The sequence below is a fragment of the Salmo salar genome, chromosome ssa12, assembly GCF_905237065.1.
Source record: "Salmo salar chromosome ssa12, Ssal_v3.1, whole genome shotgun sequence".
Classification (NCBI taxonomy): Eukaryota; Metazoa; Chordata; class Actinopteri; order Salmoniformes; family Salmonidae; genus Salmo; species Salmo salar.
This window is the reverse complement of record NC_059453.1, coordinates 71,888,861-71,898,382: the sequence shown is the minus strand read 5'-3', so window position 1 is coordinate 71,898,382 and position 9,522 is coordinate 71,888,861. Positions and strand designations below refer to the sequence as shown.

General features: G+C 41.2%; 1 long non-coding RNA gene across 1 annotated transcript; it reads left to right on the top strand.

Annotated features, from left to right (window-relative positions):
• The first annotated feature begins 1,996 nt into the window (after positions 1-1,996).
• Positions 1,997-7,664, top strand: LOC123725635 (uncharacterized). Its single transcript, XR_006758178.1, has 2 exons — positions 1,997-2,346; positions 7,471-7,664. It is a non-coding gene; the product is annotated as an uncharacterized lncRNA (long non-coding RNA).
• Positions 7,665-9,522: the final 1,858 nt, after the last annotated feature.

Sequence of the window (9,522 nt, the reverse complement as noted above, 5' to 3'; positions counted from 1 at the left end):
TGTGATCACTGGATACAGCAATATACAAAAATAGAATAACTAGAGTAACTGCATTTGGTCAACTCTCAACTCACTGCTCCACCTTAACTTTCACAAACTAAACTTGTGATGATAATGAGCTAGTATATGGTACATTTCCTGATACCAGTCAGGAAGACCAATAATGGTTTGTTTGATGGGCTCAGTCAGTCCCTGAGCTCTCCTGTGTTCTGCAGTAAACATATCTGTAGTAACTGCACGCTTTGTTATCTACCACACACTGTTAGCACAAAGTGCGTATGCAAATGCTGCTCTATTTTTGTCAAGGGTGATATATACAGAAGGAACAGACTTTAAGAAGTCCTTGTATCTCTCCCGCTCCTCTGTATTTGAGCTGGTTGGTATTGATATAATGTTTTAAAAGGAATGAAAAAATCTTTGAGGAAAAAAGGTTGATGTACTGTAATTATTCAAACATACTATGAGGCAAATTTCAACACACAAAAGGAAATGCACTATTCCAAATGAATGGCACATATGTAAATTGTTCACTTTCACATCTGACAGCGTTGCTGCTTTTGCAGATTGCTCAGGTGACATAAGTTGCAAATAAGTTGTAAAGGCATGTCAGTTGTCTGAAATCAGGCCTCGCATCTGCGTATTTTAGGGGAAACCATTTTATTCATTGGATATACAAAGGCTTGTGTTTTTTCCTTTGAAGATTTCTTCACATGTTCTGGCACATACGCAGGTACCTCACTGTTATGTACTATAGTGTTAATCAGGGGATGTCATCAAGCAAAGATCAGGACTGGAGAGTGATCTGACTGAAACAAGATTTCCATATAGGCAAAGAGGACATATAGGCAAAGAGACTTAGCAGGGGGAGTGTCTGTTAGAGGGAAAATCATCTCTGGACAATCCATACTCAAACAGCGAGGAAGGGGCATTAATAGTATGGAGTGGGTTTATCACCTGAGTGTGAGCCAATGAACAGAGCCCGGGGAGGGTGGTGTTGATGATGAGTATTCTCCTGCAACCATTTACCTCATTTGGTTGTCATGGCTACACAGCCAGAGGCCGGTGCTCTTGGAAGGCGAGGAGGGAACGGAGAGGGGAGAGGGAGAGATGTGGAGAAGCATGGCCCTCAGCATGTCTGCCTTGCATTTCCCTCTCCCACTGAACTAACTGGACCTGGCATCTAATCACACCGTCCCTGTGAACTGATCTCTGACTCCTTCCTCCGACTACTATTCCTCAGAGGAGGCTGGTGGGAGGGGCTATAGGAAGATGGGCTCATTGTAATATATGGAATGGAATCAATGGAATGGTGTCAAACACATTGTTGTGTTTGATGTGTTTGGTATCATTCCATATACTCCATTCCAGCTATTACAGTCAGCCCATTCTCCTATATCTCCTCCCATCAGCCTCCTCTGCTATTCCTCCTACAACTCTGACTCCTCTACAAGATAATATGATCTAATAGGTTTTCTAAGGTCATTTTTTCATTGCCTCTTTTTTGGCATCAGCCTTTTTTGGCCCCATATTGGCATTAGAGAAACAGTAGTATGTCCTTCAAGATTAAGGATTACGTATTTCTGCCACTAGTGACCTCTATTCCACATATACCAATAGATACTCCAACACTAATCATTTCAGATTACAGATTATTTTACATCCAATCATCTCTGTGTTTTCAGTCATTTTACGCAATCTTGCAAGGTCATACATATTATATTGTCCCTGCAAGTATATGCACAGCACACATTCTCTGTATGACCTTGAAAACGGAGTCTCTCAGATGGAAAAAGATTGCAGTTGATAAAATTCTGTATAATTGATGTTTTCACCCCCTTATACTGTATGTACTGGAAGTGACTAAGCTGCCAACAGTCCGAGTCACCGTCATCCATCCTATGACCTGGAAACCAAGACAGGAAACTCAGCAGCTTAAGGAGGAAGTCAGATAACACTGTGAAAGGAAAGTTTGGGCCTGCTGGCCCACAGTGGGATTGGAGGTGAAGGAGGAGGGTCAGGTTGCTGGGGTAAAAGGAGTCACCCCTCATACTTAGCTTCACCTAATGTAACCGGTGTGAAATGGCTAGCTAGTTAGCAGGGTGCGCACTAATAGCGTTTCAATCGGTGACGTCACTCGCTCTGAGACCTTGAAGTCATTGTTCCTCTTGCTCTGCAAGGGCAGCGGCTTTTGTGGAGCGATGGGTAACGATGCTTCGTGGGAGGCAGTTGTTGATGTGTGCAGAGCGTCCCTGGTTTGAGGCGAGGAGAGGGATGGAAGCAGTACTGTTACACTAAGACTGGCCTGTGTGCACAGGGACACGGGTGGTTTCAACTCTGGAGCATAAGGTAAGGAGATGAAAATAAAATGTTGGTCGATCCTGAGGTCTATATACAGTTGAAGTCGGAAGTTTACATACACCTTAAATATACATTTAAACTCAGTTTTTCACAATTCCTGACATTTAAACATAGTAAAAATTCCCTGTCTTAGGTTAGTTAGGATCACCACTTTATTTAAGAATGTGAAATGTCAGAATAATAGTAGACAGAATGACTAAATTCAGCTTTTACTTCTTTCATCACATTCCCACTGGGTCAGAAGTGTACATACACTCAATTAGTATTTGGTAGCATTGCCTTTAAATTGTTTAACTTGGGTCAAACGTTTCGGGTAGCCTTCCACAAGCTTCCCACAATATGTTGGGTGAATTTTGGCCCATTCCTCCTGACAGAGCTGGTGTAACTGATTCAGGTTTGTAGGCCTCCTTGCTCGCACACACCTTTTCAGTTCTGCCCACAGATTTTCTGTAGGATTGAGGTCAGGGCTTTGTGATGGCCACTCCAATACCTTGACTTTGTTGTCCTTAAGCCATTTTGCCACAACTTTGGAAGTATGCTTGGGGTCATTGTCCATTTGGAAGACCCATTTGCGACCAAGCTTTAATTTCCTGACTGATGTCTTGAGATGTTGCTTGAATATATCCACATCATTTTCCATCCTCATGATGCCATCTATTTTGTGAAGTGCATCAGTCCCTCCTGCAGCAAAGCACCCCCACAACATGATGCTGCCACCCCCATGATTCACGATTGGGATGGTGTTCTTCAGTTTGCAAGCCTCCCCCTTTTTCCTCCAACCATAATGATGGTCATTATGGCCAAACAGTTCTATTTTTGTTTCATCAGACCAGAGGACATTTCTCCAAAAAGTACGATCTTTGTCCCCATGCGCAGTTGCAAACCGTAGTCTGGATTTTTTTATTGGCGGGTTTTGGAGCAGTGGCTTCTTCCTTGCTGAGTGGCCTTTCAGGTTATGTTGATATAGGACTCATTTTACTGTGGATATAGATACTTTTGTACCTGTTTCCTCCAGCATCTTCACAAGGTTGGAGATGTCATTTACAAAATAGCCTCCAACACTCTACTCAGCAAATTGGATGCAGTCTATCACAGTGCCATCCGTTTTGTCACCAAAGCCCATATACTACCCACCACTGCAACCTGTATGCTCTCTTTGGCTGGCCCTCGCTTCATATTCATCGCCAAACCCACTGGCTCCAGGTCATCTATAAGTCCTTGTTAGGTAATGCCCCGCCTTATCTCAGCTCACTGGTCACCATAGCAGCACCCACCCATAGCATGCACTCCAGCAGGTATATTTCACTGGTCACCCCCAAAGCCAATTCCAACATTGGCCTCCTTTCCTTCCAGTTCTCTGCTGCCAATGACTGGAACGAACTGCAAAAATCACTGAAGCTGGAGACTCATATCTCCCTCACTAACTTTAAACACCAGCTGTCAGAACAGCTCACAGATCACTGCACCTGTACATAGCCCATCTGTAAATAGCCCATCCAACTACCTCATCCCCTTACTGTTATTTATTTTGCTCCTTTGCACCCCAGTATCTCTACATGCACACTCATCTTCTGCACATGTATCACTCCAGTGTTTAATTGCTTTATTGTAATTGTTTCATCACTATGGCCTATTTCCTTACCTCCCTTATCCTACCTCATTTGCACACACTGTATATAGACTTTTTATATTTTATTATTGACTTTATGTTTGTTTATTCCATGTGTTGTTGTTTGTGTTGCACTGCTTTGCTTTATCTTGGCCAGGTCGCAGTTGTAAATGAGAACTTGTTCTCAACTGGGCTACCTGGTTAAAAAAAAAGGTGAAATAAAAAATAAACTAAATAAAAAAGGTCCTTTGCTGTTGTTCTGGGATTGATTTGCACTTTTCGCACCAAAGTACCTTCATCTATAGGAGACAGAACGCGTCTCCTTCCTGAGCGGTATGACGGCTGCGTGGTCCCATGATGTTTATACTTGCATACTATTGTTTGTACAGATGAACGTGGTACCTTCAGGTGTTTGGAAATTGCTCCCAAGGATGAACCAGACTTGTGGTGGTCTACAATGTTTTTTTTCTGAGGTCTTGGCCGATTCTTTTGATTTTCCCATGATGTCAAGCAAAGAGGCACTGAGTTTGAAGACAGGCCTTGAAATACATCCAAAGGTACACCTCCAATTGACTCAAATGATGTCAATTAGCCTATCATAAGCTTCTAAAGCCATGACATCATTTTCAGGAATTTTCCAAGCTATTTAAACCTGTTATGGACAGGAGTTCCGCTAGCGGAACCCCTCGCCAACAGCCAATGTAATAGCAGGGCGCGAAATACAAAACAGCAAAAATCTCATCATTCAATTTTCTCAAACATACTACTATTATACACCATTTTAAAGATAATCTTCTCGTTAATCCAACCACATTGTCCAATTTCAAAAAGGCTTTACGGCAAAAGCATAACATTAGATTATGTTAGGACATCAACTTCACAAGAAAAACCACACAGCCATTTTCCAAGCAAGGAGAGGCATCACAAAAAACAGAAATACAGCTAAAATTAATCCCTAACCTTTGACGATCTTCATCAGATGACACTCCCAGGACTCAATGTTACACAATACATGTATGTTTTGTTCGATAAAGTTCATATTTATATAAAAAAAAAAACATTTTACATTGGCGCGTGATGTTCAGAAAATGTATTGCCTCCCAAAACTTCCGGTGAAGGAGCACATCAATTTACAAAAATAGTCATCATAAACGTTGCTAAACTTTAAAACAGTTATAGAAAGAATTATAGATACACTTCTCCTTAATGCAACTGCTGTGTCAGATTTCAAAATAGCTTTTCGGCGAAAGCACATTGTTCAATATTCTGAGTACAGAGCTCAGCCATCAAAGCAAGCAATACAGTTACCTGCCAAGTTCTGGAGTCAACTAAAATCAGAATTAGTATTATAAATCTTCACTTACCTTTGCTGATCTTCGTCGGAATGCACTCCCAGGACTCCCACCTCCACAAGAAATGTTATTTTTGTTCGGAAAACTCCATATTTATGTCCAAATACCTCCTTTTGTTCACGCGTTCAGATCCCTATCCAAAGGCAAAATGCGCGAGCGTAAAACCAGAGACAAAAAGTCAAAATGTTCCATTAACGTTCATAGAAACATGTCAAACGATGTTTACAATCAATCCTTAGGGTCTTTTTAACATAAATCTTTGATAATATTCCAACCGGACAATAGCGTATTCATTACAGAGGAAAAAGAAGGAGCAGTGCACTTGCGTGAATCCGCAGTAAACAACTCACTGGTCCCAGGCAGTCCACTGATTGACTGGGCTCTTATTCTCTGCCCAGTAACAGTAGAAGCATGAAACAATGTTCTAAAGACTGTTGACATCTAGTGGAAGCCTTAGGAAGTGCAATATGACCCCACAGACACTGTAGTTTCGATAGGGATTAGATAGAAAAACTCCAAGCCTCAGATTTCCCACTTCCTGGTTGGATTTTTCTCAGGTTTTTGCCTGCCATATGAGTTCTGCTATACTCACAGACATCATTCAAACAGTTTTAGAAACTTCAGAGTGTTTTCTATCCAAATCTACTAATAAAATGCAAATATTTGACTCTGGGCCCGAGTAGCAGGCAGTTTACTCTGGGTACGCTTTTCATCCGAACGTGAAAATACTGCCCCCTATCCCTAACAGGTTTTAAAGGCCCAGTCAACTTAGTGTATGTGTAACGATCGTCCAAAGGATTAGACCAAGGTGCAGCGTGGTACGTGTTCATCTTGAATTTATTTAGACAGAACACTTCAACAAAAGAATAAACAATGACAAACGACCGTCACGTCTTGCAGGCTATAACGAGCAGTACAAAATTAAGATCCCACAACTACAGGTGGGGAAAGGCTACCTAAGTATGATTCCTAATCAGAGACAACGATAGACAGCTGCCTCTGATTAGGAACCATACTCTGCTCAACACAAATAAATAGACACCATAGAATGCCCACCCCACACCCTGACCTAACCACATAGAGAAACAAACCGTCTCTCTCAGGTCAGGACGTGACAGTATGTAAACTTCTGACCCACTGGAATTGTAAATAGTCAATAGTCCTGGTGGACATTTGATTAGTTGTTCAGCAGTCTTATGGCTTGGGGGAAGAAGCTTTTAAGGAGCTTTTGGTCCTAGACTTGGTGCGCCGGTACCGCTTGCCTTGCGGTAGCAGAGAGAACAGTCTATGACTTGGGTGACTGGAGTCTTTGACAATTTCTTGGGCCTTCCTCTGACACTGATTGAATAGAGCCCTTAACGAGGTCAATTTATTACCCATTATTGAAATTCCTGTCACAATCCTTTATACAAAATACCACCAAGACACTGATAACCAAGTGATATTAAGCCCCATTTACAGGTGTCCTTTGTCCTGATCTTGTCCACATTCTGATTAAGCCCACATTTTTAGACAGGTGTAGATGATTAAAAGACGTATTGTGATCTGATTGTGATCAGATCTTATAAGTGTAAACAGACAAGATCAGGATAAGATCAGGACAATATCAGGACAAAAGACGCATGTTAGAACCAGGTATAAATGGGCCTTCTGTCTGTAGTTAAGGCCATCTAAAGTTAACAGGGTGAGTGAAGGGAGAAAGGTGACTCCTTAGTGTTTTGTCTTGAGGCAGTTGTTATTTAACATAAAACCTTTATTTGAGGGATTTAACCCCATTAAACCGTTGATTAATTGCATAGTCCTGAATAGTCCTTTGTCGTGAAAAACTATGATATCATATAAAGTACCCAACAAAATACATCAAACTGAACAGTGAACACTCTGTTTTAGTGACATTCTATAAATATATATAGGTTTCCATATGGCCTACTTAAACTTTGAAGAGACATTGTGTTGAGCCAGCAATAAAGTGCAAAGTCAATATGAACTATATAAGCAATATGAGGTTGGAGGTGACTTGGAGCCACAGTATATTTGTCTGTTTCTATGCTTCAATCACTGGACCGCCCCTTCTGTTTACCCAACAGCGCTCTCTCTCTCCCTCTCTCTGTCTGTATGAATTCTAATTAATCGACATGTGTATCCCTCTAGCCCCTCTGAAGCAAACCTTCACTGTTTGTCTGCACTCCAGCCTTGGGATACACTCACATTGAGGCGAAGACAGTTACCTGGAAAAGGTCAGCCGTGTTTGTACTACTTAACCGAATCCACATGAGTCAAGTGCAATTAATGCTTTGTACTTGGTCCTGGAAAGGGAAGTACTATAGGGGGTGGACACAAGGGTCTAGAATAATGGACCGAAGCAAGCCACCAAAGGACAACAGGACTTTGTTTGAGAGGACCACTGTCTTAGTAGCTGTAAAATATAGGTTATGATGCCACAATCAATAAGTGATTTACATAAAGAATCAATTACAGTGAAATTATGTATTCGTGTTGTTTTTATCAACCAATTCGGCTTATGCTTTCCATGCAGGTTAAACATGACTTCAATAACATTACAGTATTAACACGGTCAATCTTTATTTTCATCTGTATCTCTCCATAAATCTGTCCTGTGCTGATGGAGCTTATAGAGGTGATGTAGGGGAGGGGCTCCAGCCTATAAAGGGGGTGTAGGGGAGGGTGTAGAGGGGGGGTAGGGGAGGGGCTCCAGAGGTCCAAATGTGGAGGGTTTAAGCAGATGGTGTGCTCCATCACCATGGCCACAGGCATGGCTGGGATTGGCAGGAGGGAGCGCAAGCACACGACTGGTTGGGGGGCATGCTGGTTTCCACATCTGTCTGGATTTATCAACATCTATCTGGGAGAACCTCAATGGACTTCAGGTGAAGAAGCTCACAGACCAAAGGTGAAGAGAAGATCCAGACAAAGAATAAGATTATTTACCAACTGTGTAGACTTTTCCCTGAAAAACTGTAATATTGCAGTGCTGAAAGCATTTCTGTGTTTACAGAAATTAGCAATGTGACAAAGCAATGGCAGCAACTCCTCCTGCTGTCTCCTGCTATCTCATTCAGGGAAAATATTGTTCACTAACTTCAGCTGCCGTTGTATTATGAGAATGTTATGAGGTGGATTTTGACTTTCTGTATGATTTATTGTATTTAATAAATAAAGATCTTTAGGGTTACGGTATATTTTGGAGTGTTATACATTTTCATAAACAATGTGGGATGGCAGTATCAAATGTATGTGAACCATGTATGTGTATGGTTGTTAGAATCAGGATATATACATCCAGAGCTATCAGAGAGGAGGGAAACCGCAATCTTTGGGAAGTTTAACATTGAGACCTTGGCGAGAGGGACATAGAGAACAATACTTTCCCTAATGATTTTGTCAGGGGGGTCATTTCAGTTTAGAGCCAATAATGAGACTAATTCCAAGGTAATAATGTGAGAGAGACAGAGACACTGGATGCGTGTTCAGTATTCCCAGCCAGCTGCCCTTAGGCAGACAGAACAAGGTGTCCTTTCAGATGGAGACAGCACAATAGTTTTATTTTCTGACTGGCTGTGAAATCAGAATTGACAAAATTCTGTGCCACTATTGGTTGTTTTGTTCTGATGTCCACTTCCATACCACTCTCCACCATCAATCCTGAATAATCTGAATCTATCAGATTATATTTACATGTTTTAATCTTCATATTTTGCACAGATGGATAGTTTGCATGCTCCAACTGTAAAGTTGTGAGACACTGAATGTTTTAGAAAGCATAAAGAGTCCATTAAGAGTTCATGTTTCAAGAAGGTCAAGAGGCAGAAGTTAGAAATAACCGTATCTACACAGTCTCCCTCTCATACACTCTTTCTATCTACCTCTTTCTCTCTTCCTACCTCATCACTGGCTTTTAGCATGTCATGCCTTCCTTTCAGATGGTATTTGTGCAGACATATTAAATTATTCATTCATGTATTTACAGATGCTGTAACTTAATTTGATCATCCTGTTGTTGCAGGAAACAGCAGGAAATGCAAACTTGTAGTGTATTCAAGGTTTAAAAAGGCTTCTAAAGTTTGTAATTTCCACTTTTTGACTTGATTTGCCCTAACAAAAAATGTATCAACCCCTAAAAAAAATCCATTATTATAATCCACATAACAATTCACATGTCCTGTTGCTGCAGGATTATTTTCC